Source organism: Pteronotus mesoamericanus, unplaced genomic scaffold, assembly GCF_021234165.1.
Source record: "Pteronotus mesoamericanus isolate MK-2021 breed Mesoamerican mustached bat unplaced genomic scaffold, CSHL_Meso_final contig_120, whole genome shotgun sequence".
Taxonomy (NCBI): Eukaryota; Metazoa; Chordata; class Mammalia; order Chiroptera; family Mormoopidae; genus Pteronotus; species Pteronotus mesoamericanus.
Genome location: NW_026555041.1, coordinates 310,243 through 325,469, shown reverse-complemented (window position 1 = coordinate 325,469; position 15,227 = coordinate 310,243). Strand labels below are relative to the sequence as shown.

The 15,227-nt window shown below is 46.7% G+C and overlaps 1 protein-coding gene across 1 annotated transcript in view; it reads left to right on the top strand.

The window, feature by feature from the left end:
- CHRM3 (cholinergic receptor muscarinic 3) overlaps nucleotides 1-15,227 on the top strand; it is a 327,469-nt gene that overhangs the window by 64,851 nt on the left and 247,391 nt on the right. Inside the window, exon 2 of the mRNA XM_054584660.1 lies at nucleotides 3,751-3,813. The gene's annotated coding sequence lies outside the window, so the exon portion shown is untranslated. The remainder of the gene's footprint in view (nucleotides 1-3,750; nucleotides 3,814-15,227) is intronic.

Sequence of the window (15,227 nt, the reverse complement as noted above, 5' to 3'; positions counted from 1 at the left end):
CTTCACTAACCCCTGTGGGGCTGGAGTTCCCCTGCAGAGACAGCAGCCCTGTTATCCGTGCGAACGACACAAGTCACAGTGGAAATGGTGTGATGAGTGAGTGACTGGGTGTGTGTGAAGGGCTGGCAGTACTGCCTGGTGTATTCTGAGGAGTTAGCAAATGTTGTTGTTGTCCTTGTTGTTCCTATTATGTGGGATTTGTAATAAAAAGGATCCTAACTTACATATCGACTTTACCAATTACTTACTGGGCAACTTTGAGACAATTATTAGATCCTGAGCCTCATGTGCAAATCGGAAATATTAACAAGGAAACACATAACTTCCTTCACAAGAACCACCCTGTGTTTTAATTGGTTCTGTCCCTGCCTCGCTTGATGGGAGAGCTGAAAACGAGACGGGCTCTGGTGCATCAGGCAGAGCCCAGGAGGACATCTGAATGGGCACAGATACTTAATTAAAGCAGTTTTGAATGAGAACTTAATACAAACCAAACTATGCATAGTATATATACTTGTAGAACTATGTGTTCTATTTATAGCCTATTCTGATAAAACAGGCTGTCAAGCCCTGGCCTGAGTGATTTGGTTGGAGTGTCATCCTGTAAACGTAAAGGTCTCTGGTTCAACTCCTGGTCGGGGCACATACCTAGGTTGCGGGTTCGGTACCAGGTCAGCACACATACAAGAGGCAACCAATCAATGGTTCTCTTTCACATCAATGTTTCCTCCCTCTCTCTTCCCCTCCCTTCCCCTCTCTCTAAATTCAATAAGCATGTCCTTGGGGGAGAGGAAATAACAGGTTGTTAATTTCAAATTTGCCAAATCACTTACATATTTTGGTCTTCTGATATGGGAGGTTAAAAAAATATATAGCCCTGGCTGGTATGGCTCAATGGATTGAGTGCCAGCCTATGAACCCAAGGGTTGCTGGTTTGATTCCCAGTCAGGGCACAGGCCTGGGTTGCCAGCCAGGTCCCCAGTGGGGGGTGTGTGAGAGGCAACCACACATGGATGTTCCTCTCCTGCTCTTTCTCTCTCCCGTCCCCTGTCTATAAATAAATAAAATCTTTTTAAATATTTTTAAAAATAAAGGTATATGTGAAATTAAAAACGGAACTATTCCAGATCCTCCCTGAGATGCTAGGATCTTATTTCAGCTGAACACAAGAATTGGTTAGTGAGCTTATTTACTTCAAGACTGTGAGCATGTATAATGCCAGCCAAGTCAGATGGCCACAGATTCGCTTACCATCCACTTCGACTGCAAATCATCGGCACTCATGTTCTGCCTCTTGCTAGTGAGAAGGGGATATGTGTGCTCCAAGTACTTAGAAAGTAGGCCAATGTGATTTTTAGGAAATGTTTTAAGGAAATGGGGGCGTTCAGGCCGTCATAGGAAACGTCTAAGACGGCTCCCTCGTGGACGCTCCCCCCAGTGTCACCTCCGTGACTGCAGACAATCTGACCGAGAGCGGCTGCTACCTCAGAGACATTAACACGAGCTTGCGTTTCTCAGGCCCAAGGCCTCTCCTCTGTCCTTCCATAAAGACAGCTTCACTTAGTCCCTGGCTTTGTTTTCCTCTTTGTTGCATAATGACGACAACAGTCTCAGGACTCTCAGTTGTATTGTGATTATGTGACCTTTCAACCCCATTCCCTGGGCTTGGAGGAGCCTGTCCTGTGTATGCAGAGACTTGAAGCTCACCCCTAAATGAATGCCCGGGGCCATTCATTTGCAATAGAGAGAATGTGAACTGGGATGAAAGCCAGTTCCCTGGCGGGTTTTCAAAATGATGGCTTTCCTGAGTCGGGCACTAGAGAGACATGGAAACACTGCAGGGTGTTCAGTCTCACTCACTTTTCTCCAGTTCCCTTAGTGGACACAGTATTTTTATTAGCAGGCACTTTAATGGCTGGATAGTGTTTCTATTTTATCATTAATGGTGCAACTTAATTGTATATTATTGAGAAATTTACATATTCAACCTCATCTGAATCTCAGTATGTATTCATGCTGGGATTCTTAAGTCTGCCAGGCAAATGCATTCTGGATAATTGTTAATTTTTATGATAAGTTCCATATAACAAATTCTCATTGAGCTACTGCTATGTGTAAGACAGTAGGTCACTGTAAAGGACTGATGTGTGCCTCAGTGGAACTCACTGAGCACTCGCTCTCTGAATTACTAGATTCTAGAAAGAATCCAGAATGAAAGATGAATGCTAGGCTCACTGGTGTGTCCCACAGGGCAGAAAACACTTTTGTTTGTTAGAGGGAGCCGAGGAGCGGAAGTGGTTCTGTCCGCCCCTCCCCGGCCGCACCCGTGGCCCATTGCCGCCTGCAGCAGGGATGGCGCGTTCCCACGGCTGAGTTGTCTCTCCTTGTGCAGACCAGCTTCCAGCGGGGATGCCGGTATCGGAATGAGACAAGGCAGCGGGCAGGGAGGGTCGGACTGCCTGGATCCGGGTGGCGACGGCGCACCTTGCACTCCCAGCCTCAGCTGCCGCCACTTCTTTCCTAGGACATGCTCCGCAGACAGGGGCGCCCAGGAGGGGAGCGGGCTGACGGCCTCGCCTGGGCCAGGGCTGGAAGTGGGAGCGGCCCGAAGCGAGGGGCCGCACTGCCGCTGCGGCAGGAGGAGCACGGGAGGCGGAGGCAGCCACGCGGCGCATGTGCGGCGGGATAGTGCTGCTCAGATTGGTGGAGGAACCAGGACTTTTCTTTCTTGTCATTTTTTCCAGTCCTTTGAAGATTGATAGTTTAACAAATGACAACACAAAATACAAATGTCTGTTATTTAATTATTAATTAAACATTTATCCAGGCACTTAGCTTGTTACAGACCTTTGTCTCAGACGCTGCACTTAGGTCCTCTCATCCTTGCTGAGAAGGTCCCTCCACATGCGCCCCTGGAGCACTCTCTTGTCACCCCACAGCCCCTTGTCTCCTTGTCGCCTGGCTTCACCTTCACACTCTGGGGACTGCGAGGTTCTCCGTTAAACATGCCGTGATACCTCCTCAGGCTCCGCCCCCAGGCTCTCCCGCAGCACTGCCTCTGGCCTCGGCCTCTGCGCTCAGGGACATTCTGCACAAGGACACACATCCCTTCTTCTCCCCTTGGGCACTTTCTGTCTCCTTTCCTTTCTTTACATTGATCTTCAGAAGGAGATGCCGTCCTGAGAGATGCTTTCTGGTCTAAATGCCAGGCTCCATGCACTTTAAAAATATGAATGTCAGTGTCTGAAATGGTGGTGGGTTGTCTTTAAGGCTTGGTTGTATTTCTGAAGGAGAATTGGACCAGTCACTAGATCACTGTGCAAGCATCACTCATGTGACTGGGATGGCTCAGGCATCGTTCCCAGGACCTCTCTCTGAACTCACTTGCTAAGCACGGAAACACCGTCTCCAACATGTAACATTACGGGGCAGGCAATGTCTTTTGTTTTCTCCTCCTCTTCTTGCTTCATGTCCCTTCGGTGTGATGGGAGCTTTGGTGGGTGTGAGGAGCGGACCTATCAGAGCCCCTCGTAGGAGGCCGGCAGGGGCGCTGCTTTTGCCTTAGCTCTCTGACCACCCACGACGCTCACTGGCTCCCTGAGGCGGTTGGGTACCGTGACCTAGGAGGTCACTTCAATAGAAAATTCTGTGATTTTCCTACATTACCTCAAATCACTTTGTGTAACCTGTTGGATTGCTCTTTTCCAGGTCCTGGCTATACTTTAACCCCATTTTCTTATTTTCTTCTAGCACCTGTGTTCTGATTGGACGCCAAATAAATGACATTCAGAACTTCTGCTGAGGTACTATAAGGTAAGATCTTCTTTTGAGTTGAATTCTTAGCTTTAAAATGGTGGTTTATGGCTTGATCTGAAAGAACAGATTAATGAGGAATAGGAATATTTAAGTTGGTATTTTTCAATACTATTTGTAATTGTTACTGTGTGAATCTTAATATAAATATACAGTCATGCTCAATTCTTTTGTCTTCATAAAGTTTTTTTTTTTTGCTTATTTGCTCATCAGATTCAAAATTACAAAAAGTCATCTTTGTTGAAATATAAAAATGGTTTTAGTTCAAATACTCATTTTTATCTCAACTGTAGCAATATGGGATTTTTTGAAATACAATAATTTGTGGCCTAGTGACATTTTGGTTAATGGTTGCTGGACCATGTATACAATGAAGGTCCCATAAGGTTATAATGGAGCTGCATTTTCTGTCAGAAGTGGAAGAATATGTGAACCGGGAAGTCTTCTTCTTTTCTTTCCCTCTGACGGGAGCAGTGTCTGTGGGGCTTGGCATCCGAGTCCCTCTTGGCCCCAGTCCCCTGAGAGGCGATGCCCCTGTCAGTCACCACGGACCCGTGTCACACAGAGGAGCTGATGTGCAGAGGGCGATGGCCCCTGCGGACCTGCCAGGGGTCCTCCAGGAACAGCGCTGCGCATGCTTCCTGGAGGACCTCAGACCCTGCCCAGGGTCCATGGGACCGCCCTCGACAAAGCTAAGGTGCCACTACCACTTGAGTAAGGGCTGTCTCTGGTTGTGTGGAGCCAGCCTGTCCCTCTACTTGGGAAATATTTTTAGGTTGTAATAACCTAAAGCATAGATTAGTTTTATTTCATCTATCAGTTCAATGCCAGAGAGAGTGCTTTGTGCCAGGTAGAGTCAACAGAACCAAAAACAAATTTCTGAAGTCAACATATTGAGCCCTCAGTTCTACATTCGCTCTATATTAACCACCTTCTTTTTCTATGAATAACACAAAGTTCCTTAATCTGAGCATTGCTCCAACAAGCGGCAGCTGAAACAACATGGGCATGACCTAGGCCCTTTATCTCTTCATCTGAATTTCCTTTTCCTCCTGGCCCTCAGGCCGCCTTTCCCTCCCTCCCTGCAGAGCACTGTCTTGTGATCTGTGTCTCACCCAGCCAGTGTCTCCATGATCCTTGCAGCCCCTCCAGGCCACTGCCCTGCACACGGAGCCATGCTGGCAGCCTCAGTGCTCTGCACCTGCCCCTGCAGAGGCTCTGGGACTGTGTTTATAGAGTGCGATTGTGGACAGTCATGCCCTAGGCCTTCCTGTCTCCCACCACTCACTCACTGACTCACTCAGGCAACTTCCAGTCCTATAGGCCCCATTCATGGTAAGCGCCCTGTAATACAGGTGTACACTTTTATTATACCTTGTATTCCCTATTTTTATAGTACCTTCTCTGTGTTTAAATTTATTTATATACACAAATACTTACCATAGGGTCACAGTTACCTAGAGTGGTCAATGTAGTAACAGCTGCACAGGCTTGTAGCCCAGGAGCAAAAGGCTGTGTGCAGTCCAGGTGTGCAGTAGGCTGTACCACCCAAGTGCACGTAAGTGCCTCTGGTGTTCGCACAATGACAAGGTTGCCTAACGATGTGTTACTCAGAATGTATCCCATTGTTAATCAGTGTGTGACTGTACTGCAAAGTGGTTGAATTTTTAGCACATATGGGACATCATAGCTTGTCTAATTTATAGAAACTTAAACATTATTCCTTGATTTAAGTTGCATTGATCAGAATGCTGTAGAAAATCTGATTGTGGATATAAAAAAGAGCAACATTGTGACAAAGCTCAATCTTTTTTTTTAAATTTATTTTTAGACAGAGGGGAAAGGAGGTAGAAAGAAGGGGAGAGAAACATCCATGTTGGTTGCCTCTCAGGTACCCCCTACTGGGCACCTGGCCCACAACCCAGGCCTGTGCCCTGACTGGGAATCGAACCTGCGATTCTTTGGTTCACAGGCCGGCGCTCAATCTACTGAGCTATAGCAGCCAGGGCTCAATCTTTTTAAAATGTCCTCAGTAATAGCCCTTTCTCTATTCAGCAGACAGGGCTAATAGGCCACTCAATATATGTTCGCTCCTTCTTCCTACCTGAAACAATCCTGATGTGCTGAAGGATGGTAAAGTGCCTACTTTAGAACCTTTTGCCTTCCCTGCCTCCTTCGTTAGGGCCATGTGGCTCAGGTGTGGCGAGTGAGCTCTGACAGGTGTCCCTGAGAGAACAGAGCTTCCAAAGGACACTTTTGGAAATTGTCCTTTGTTATTACCTCATCTTTCTTTCTTTTTTAAAAAAATAAATTTTTAAGATTTTTTTATTATTATTTTTAAGCAGAGGGGAAGGGAAAGAGAATGAAAGCAGGAGAAACAGCAATGTGTGGTTGCCTCTCATGCGCCCCCTACTGGGGACCTGGCCAACAACTCAAGCATATGCCCTGACTGGGAATCAAATCAGTGACCCTTTGGTTCACAGGCTGGCAGTCAATCTACTGAGCCACACCAGCCAGGGCTGTTACTGCATCTTTCTACCTGACAAGCTGTTTTAAAGTTTGTAGCTGCAAGGTTTTAATTTATGAATGTGACCAAGTGATGTCACAGGTGCAATACTATTGAAAGAAGAATTTGTTAGTTATGACTTCTGAGATGGGCACAGTGTGCCACCCAGGGCCACCCAGGGGAAGCACCATGTGTGAGCATGGGCAGAGGACAGGAATGAAGAGAAAGCCTAGGTCAGAGTCTTCACAGAGTTTCCACGGGAAGTGCAAGGCAGGCTGGGAAAGCAGCCTAGGACTGCCCATTAGAATTGTGTCAGTGGGCTCTGGGCTCCAAGGGTGACCTCTGGTTGCCTGGTCCCTGTCCTGCGTGATTTAGGGCAGGGAAGTATTAGCTCAGTGTGTGCGAGTTAGATAAGAAGGCGGTTGTGAAGACAAACTCAGGTTCACTGGTGAAAGATGTGCAGTAAGCCAGGACTTTGCTGTCTGTTAAGAATTGGCTAGCCCTGGGAGGGACAGTCTCTTCCTGGCCAGCAATCTTTGAAGATAAGACATCAAAGCATCCTAAAACGCAGAAAATAAAATACATGATTAATACAAAGCACAGCCCCCAGCTTGTAACCACAGAGACGGAAGCCACAGTCAGGGAACTGGAACAGGAAGGGAAAAGGAGCTCATGTCCTCGATTGTGCCCTCACGTTCAGGGAGCCGGCCACCAGATTTCTTGTGACGTCAGTCCAGTAACCCCGTCCTTGTGGGTGTTGTGAGGCTCAGAGCCTACTCATGCATGGCTGGTTCCCCAGCACTCACGGCTGGGTGTGTCGTGCCTACACAAGCTCTGTGCCTGATGGGACCTGCACATACTGCCGCCAGGCTAAGTACCGCACCAATGGGGAAGCTGATGCTTTGGGATGCTAAGAACTTTGTCCTGTGAGCTAAGTGCCAGAGGTGAGGTTTGAACGTGGCTGTGTCGGGCATGCGTCTTTCTGGTCTGCTCCCTCAGTGCCTGCTGTTGCTGAGGGCCGTTGACAGGAGCTGGTGGCACCGTCAGTCCACTGAGCCCTCAGTGCTCTTCAGTGACACTGTCTCCATTACCACCCTCTTACAAAGCTGAGTGAATGCTGGTCCATGTTGTCAAAACAGAAGAGAAATCCTTGGTTTGGGGAAATCAGGACGAATTGGAATTGCCTAGGAAAGCAGGTGAAGGAAATATTTATTTCAAGTTTCTTCTTTTGCTGTTTGTTCTTTGGAAACAGAAGTTCAGAGTTAATGGTCTAAGAATGGCCTCCAAAACTTGGCTTTAATGTACAATTAAAGTCTTAATATTAAATATTCTCCTTCTAACAATCTCCATTACTTAACTCATACTTATTACATTCAGAAGAATGCAGGTAAAAGATGATTTATTAATAAAATTCCCTTCCAGAGAAAGTCATGCAAGATATTGACCAGGTACTGAACTGAGTCTGAGAGGAGGTGCTGGGAAATGAGAAATCCTGTAGCCTGGAAAATTCCAGAGAGGAAATGCAGGTTATAGCCAACTCTTTGCTTAAAAGAGCTTTTCACCTCTCTGGACCTTTGCTCTTTACTTGTAAATTGAGGGTGTAGGTATTCTTTTTTTTAAAATCCTCACCCAAGAACATGCTCATTGATTTTAGAGAGAAGGGAAGGGAGGGAGAGAAACATTGGTTGCCTCTCATATGTGCCCCGACCAGGGACCAAACCTTCAACCCAGGCATGTGCCCTGACCAGGAATCAAACCCATGATCTTCACGGGATGGTGAAGGTCATGGGTTTACGGGATGATGCCCCAACCCACTGCGCCGTACTGCCCAGGGTGAGGGTGTAAGTATTCTGATAGCCTAAATTAACAACTAACCCATTGGGCCTCCTTTGCTAATGCAGAGAAATGCTCTGTCTCCTAAAACAAGCACCTTTTTTATGGCCCTTGAACCCACACATTACTGTTACATGCCCTTCCTTTCTGTCAAATGTACTCTGAATCTCTTTACCTCTTTCTGTCTCTTCCATCCTGACCCTACTCCAAGTCTGTCATCCTGTCTCGCTTGGACAACTCCATGGGCTTCCTGGTGGTCCTGGCTTTCATTTCTGCCACATCAAACCCATCTGAGGACACACATCAGATCCTGTCACGGTCCTGAGACCTGCTCAAACCATTCATCCTATCCTGGCAATCAGAGCAAAGCCCGGGTGCACATCATGACTAACATGGCCTGTGATGTGGCTTCTGACAGCATTTTCTCTGCACTTCCTCCCGCGGGGTCCCTGTCTTTCTCTGTGTTCTGTGCCCCCAGCCTGGCATCACTGCCCCCAGCCCTTCCATCCCAGCTCGGTGGCCACAGCCTTCCGTTGCACTCTCAAAATGAGTGCTAGCCCAGGCACCCAAATTTAATTCCTTTTAAAAACGAGCATTTTTTAAAGCATTTTAAAATACCCCCATATGGAAAAATATATATATACAGGGGTGGGCAAAAGTATGTTCACAGTTGTGAGTATGCAAAAGTTTATCCTTGTATTATTATTTAATAATTATTGTATTTTTCCATACAAACAATTGTAAACCTACTGTTGCCCACCACTATGGCTAAAGGGATTTAGGCAAGACATGACGAATTTGACCACATTTGTTTCTGGTTTGTTTCTCTTTCGCTGCACTATAATGCAAGTTCCATAAGGGCAGGCCCTTGTCTGTGTCCTTGCCGCGGACTCCATGCGGCCTGTAAGGGTGCCTGTTCCCTGTAGGTTGGTGGCACGTGTTCACTGCATGAGTGAACGCAGGGGAAGAAAATGCCAAATATCCCCACAGAAATTCAGCCGTACTTATCGGTATCCCCAATATGTCTATTGCTTAGACTGGATGAAGGGAAAGAAATAGAGGAAAAGAGAAAAGCAGAAATTTTGGAAAGAGGGGCAGACAGCAGCGCCCATGGCAACAGCAGCGAATCCTGGGGGTGAGGGCGACCATCTCGGATTTTCACTGGTGGCATTTCTGAACTATGGTAGCAGGTAACAGCGCCAGGTCTTGCGCCAGGTCTTGGGTCTTCCATCAAAGCAGCAGCTAAGTCTGCCTTGTGATGGTCAGAAATGGGTGTCGAATGGCCTGAAAGAAAGAAATAATAAATAATAAATTATTGAACTGCAAAATTATTTAAGAGCAAAATTTTGCCTTAAAAAAGAAAGGCTCCATTCCTTTGCTGCCAGTATTTGGCCTGTGTTAGTAACAGATCTTCGCACCGCGGTGAGTGCGGAAACGAGCGGCGAGGAGAACGCAGTTGCTGCGCGGCGCCTGCGCGCTCCTCGGACGGCGCCCCAGCTCCGGGAGGCGCCGCAGCGCGCGCCTGCGCGCGGGTGACCCAGCGGCGGAGCAACGGAAGCTGGGGCAACGTCTCCTTGGGGTTAGGTTACCGGGACTCAGAGCTTTTTGTTTCCTGCCAATTGAGATTTGACAGCTGTTTATAAAATATTTACATTCTTATCTCGGTGACGTTGACAGCACTTTTGGGTCTTTGGAAGATGATAATCATACGTTAGGAAAATGTTAAAGAAAAAGCGTAAAGCTGATCTCTTGAGGGGAAAAAAATCTGTTTTTAGAATTGTACAGAGGAAGGAACTGTGAGAGGGTACACGTCAAGCAAAAGTCAGAGGAGCGGGCGCTCGTGGGCCGCAGCGCCGCTGGGTCAGGCGGACCGCCCGCTCCGCCGGCTGCGGTGTCGGCCGCCCGGCGGGACTCGGGCTTCTCACCCGCTCCACGTCCTTGTGCAATGAAACATTTGAGTGGTTCGTGGGTGAATTAGAATTTGGGGGCATCTGTATGGCATTGTGTGAAAAGAAACATACAACATTTTCTTAGTATTAAAAGGAGAAAATTAAAGGTATTGGGAAGAATACTAAGTATTGAATTTGTGTAAAATTACTAAATACAGTATTTTCAAATATCTTAGAAGTATAAATTCACATATAATATTTTTCTTGAAGATAAGGTATTATGTTAGAAATAGTGACCTGTAAATCTTGATCAACGGTGTCTCCTGACAGACACTATCCGTGTAATGCTTCATAAGAATGAGATGGTAGAAAATTTAAAGCTTTCTTTTTAAAGCCATTCAGAAGTATCCCTCAATTGAAATTATATTTGAAGAATCTAACAGCTCTTTCTTTCTTTGATTGACAAATGTAATGTTGGAATTTCTTAGGAGGCAAATGATTTTAGAATCCCACCTAACCTCTTAGCATCAGCTGCCTCAGACGTCCCGAGCTGTCAGCCCGCGTGTGGCTCGGGCCCCGCTGGAAGGCGCCCCAGCTTCCGACAGGCGAAGGTGCTCGGGGGCCGCACCTGTGGGACCAGGAGCAGAAGGACCGACGGAGGCCTGGGCGCCCCACCCCCTCGGCTCTTCCTGCTCCTCTGTGGGCCTCCCGTTCCGAGCGGGCTGTGGACGCTCAGCCTGGCATGCCAGCACGTCTCCTCTCAGTGTTGCCGCTGTCCTTTGGCCACCCCCTGGGGTCCCGGGTGTACCGGAGGAAGCCACCTAATCCCCCAGAAAGAAGTGGACTTGGGCCTTTGGGGCAATGAACTCTGGGGACCTGAGGATATGAAGCCTGGGCTGGGAGGACGTGGACTCCTCTTGGGATTTTACTTGGAGAGGGTCATGACCAGAGGAAGCCAGTGGGGCCCTGATAAAGCGCTTCTCCAACAGGAGCGTGTGCACAGTGCCTTACAAGGGAGAGTCTGGTTGAGCGGCTGGCGGGCACTTCTGATGCACTCCCGGGAGGCTGGGCCTCCCCCGGACCGCGCTCAGGAGCAAGGCTGGGAAGCACAGGGGCCCCTTTGCCCGGATCTCAGGGCAGCGCGGGAGATGGACACGTGGGCCTGCGACGGAGAGCTGTCCTCCCTCCCAGAGTCCTCCAGCCTGGATCCTTCTCACCCTTATTTTTCCCCATTCGACACCATGCCCCTTGGCTCCATCAACTCACAGCCCCTTGTCTGCAACCCATGTCCCATTACTGACCCTGATGTCCAGGGGCCAGAGCCCACCTTGGCTGTGCTCAGAGCATCATGGAGGAGCATCCGTTGCCAGGTGTCCCCATCACACCTGCAGCCTGTGAGACCTGGAGCTCAGTGCCAGACAGGGCTCAGCCTCACCTGCCTATGAGGACGGCGGCCCATCCCGGCCCCACCAGCCACTGAGGGTCTCAGGGCATCAAAGTATGTCCTGTACACCAGGGCTGTGCAGCCTGGCAGGAGGGGAGCCCTACAGTTAGCTTCAAAACAGGCCCATTAGGTAGAAGTAATGCATCTAATAGTTCTCTGGCAAGACCGTAATCCAGTATTTGGGAATAGATTAAAAGACTACAGTTTTCAGAAATGACCCGGGTGAAAGCAGTGCATTAAAAATATGCTTACATTTTCAGAGGAACATTTGAACTAAAAGAAAAAGAAAATCCACATAAGGAACAAAATAAAACAAAACCATGGGCAGTATTTTTAAATAAAAAGAATATTTGGTAAGCAAGTATTCGTATTATGGTATATACAAAAGAAAATGCAAAAATAAGTTGATTGCATTATCAAAATATAAATAGTATCAGAATATGGACATCAAAAATAAATTTTATGAGATGACTGTAAAAAATTATAACAAAAGATCATTCATAGAAAATTGCAGTAATCAGGTGAACTGACAGAGGTGATTAATTTCATAAAATATCCACATTTCGAATTAGTATGTTATACTTTTTAACTGAAAGAGGGTTTTAGACACAGTTCCATCACATGGAGAATTAAATTACCTTCCAAGAGAAATGAGAAAGCTCTTAGGCTTACAATGAAAACACTGTAGAAATGAATGTGGAAATGAGAGAGACAATCTTAGCACAAACAGCATGTGTCATGCATGCAAATGTAAGAAATACATTAGAAGTACATATAAGAATGCCTTGAGGAAAATCCTCACAATGTGAGAAAAGGCAAAAGCTTGTGGAAGTGAAATATTTACATTTCAGCATATCATAGGAAAAAAATGAAAATTTAATTTACAGCTTCTTATTTTTCTGAAACTGCCAACTAATTTTCCTTTCAGTACAAAAGTTAATTCGATTCCTGCCATATGTTCCCGAGTCAGAGAGTTCAGTGATCCCGGCTGAGGCTTTAGTGCATGGCTTCTCTCCCTGAAGAGCTTGCAGTCAGTTTTGATGACAAGCTATGCAGATACCATTTTAATATTACAGGTATTGAATATAACATCTGATATAAGTAATGTAATGAAGCACTTTAATTACCAAAGGGATTGTAGCCCCACTGTTGTCAATGGGCTGTACCCTGAGTATTTATATCCTTGATGTTTTCCACACTGATAAACACACAGAAGATTTGGAATGTGTTTGATGTGCTCATGACATTACAAAGTAGAATAAAAGGAAAAATTTTATATGGCCCCAGGGGATAGAGGTAGCCCTTTGTGAGAAGGGTAGGATTTGTGTGGGCATAAGGAAACCAGAGGGCATGGCAAGGGGCCATGGTTCGGGGGGAGGCGGGAACAGTGTCAGGACCCAAGGGAGCAGGTTGTGGCTGTTGGCTCCAGGAATCCTGTGACGGCTAAGACTGGAGTGAGAAGGACTTCCTGTTTTTTAAGGAACTTGAATTTTGTCTTAAAAATAACAAAAGACAACTGAAAGGGTAGGAGCAGGAAAATTCACTAAGCAACATCATATGAAAATAGATTGAAGTGGGAAAAGTCATAGATCACTTCGATCAGGAGGAAGGAGATGGGAGACAAAGAGGAGACCAGGCCACAGCAGGAGCCAGGCCGGTGGCTGCAGGCTCCTTTTCCTGCGCAGCTGCTGGTCTGCTGTCCCCTGTGCCTTCACACTTTTTCATTATTTTGATGGTTTGCCTTTCATATGTTAATGTAAAATGGTTTCAAATCATACAAGAGCACTCAACACCTGGGTCCAGGTTTTCCTGTGATTTCTGACTTCTCCCCTCTCTTCCTCCCAGTCTGGGACCCTGTTCTTACTGCTCAGCCCACATGGTGTGGCCTCTGATTCCACCACTTCACTAGAACTGCAGTGGCCAAAATGGTCAAAGACCTCCTAGCTGATAAACTCCAATAATCTTTCATTCTTAAACTTTTTAAAAAATTGATTTTAGAAGAAGGGAGAGAGAGAGCAAGACAAACATCTATTTGGTGTTCCATTTATTTATGCATTCATTGGTTGCTTCCTGACCCTTAATATTTTTTACTTCTCTGCAAATGTTTTTTTTTACCCCTAACCTGTTTTAAATTCTCTTTCCTTGGATTCCAAGAAACTTCCCTTTCCTTGAACCTCGTCATACCCTGCTCATTATCATGAGCGTTTCCCCTTCCCTCCCAACCCTGTCCCTTCCTTCCTTTCTCTTTTTTTCTTATCTACTGCTTATGACCAAATCCCCTTTCCTGTCCCCTAAAGTTCAGTTTAAAATTCTTTTCTTCATTCAGTCAACTTCCAGGCTTAAACTACTACCTCCACATCTCTGCCTCTGCATCTCAAACTACTCCAGGTAGTTTCCACCTGTGCCCTCAGGTCAGAAGAGGGAAGCTCAGTTTGCCCCTCCCCTCTCCCCCACGGACTTCTCTGTATCTCTGCCCCAGCCTTGTGTGCAGTAACCAGCTGTACTCCGGACACTTGACAAATCCCTTTATCCCTTTATCTTGCTGAAATGAAACTCTAATCATAATTCAAATTGAGCCACTTCCTAGTGTGTGACTTTCAGCAATTCGTAACTTTTATGCTTCTGCATTTTCTTATCTGTAAAAGGGGTGGGGCGAAGCAATACCTGTGTCACAGGAGCATTCTAAAGATAATAAATGGCACATTGTAAGCCTTGGATACATATTAACCATTTCATTGTTTGAAATAATCGGACTCTCCATTGACTTAAAAAGAAAAAATAACTAGCTTTCTTAGCTTGTGATTTGGTTTTTGTCTAATTCTCAAATTGTGTTCCTCACATTTCCTAATTTCCGTACTGTTCTCTACCCTTAAATGAAATGCTCCATGGGGCCAGACTGTGCCCCAGCCTCTCAGGTTCAGGGGTGCCTCTTCCTGCCGTGAGATCCTGAGGGAGCTGCAATGGCATCTTGCCCTCTTCCCCCAAATATGAAGGCGCTTCCTCCACGTGCTCCTCAAGAACCATTATCTCAGGGGCTCGGTCGGAGAGGAGGGCTCTCCCTGGGTGTGGACAGTAGCAGAGGGGCCAGCTGTTCACGTGGAAGCACCCTGAGAGCAACCACCCAGCGCTCTGTCCTCTTGCATGTGAGTCTGAGATGGCTGAAAGCATGGACTCTGAAGAGGAGCGCGCGAGAGGGACAAAGGGGCATCAGGGAAGAGCTCAGACTGAAACCAGAAAAGCCGGCGTTCTGACCCAATAAGCAGAGACAGGGATTGAATCTTTATGGATGTTTTATTCAGATGGCCAGTGATCAGAGAAGATAGTGGGTTTGTACCCTAAGGGACCATCCTGCATTTCCTTGCAAGCCACCCTTTTTGTAACAGAGAACCAAGTGTGGTGAGGGCTTTGGAATTCAGGGAAAATTAAAAAATAAACCGCAGCATTCTCGCCTGGTTGGTTGTCTGCCTGTCCCTGAAATGCAGGGACATCTCCAGCTGTGCTCCAGGCATCTGTCTTTAGGTGCCTTAGCTGCGCCCTAGGGGTCCTCTGTCTCTTGTGGAACACAAAGATCAATCCCTGTGATTTCCTGGGTGAGGGTAGGCTGTACCTGCAGCTCCTGAAACAAGAGCTTTTTCACTTGCCTGTACCACTTAGGCTTATCAAACTATTTCCTGAAACTAAAATTTTCCAACTTTTGAGTCCCCCAATCAAAACCGTGATGAGAGGGAAAAAATGGAAGCGG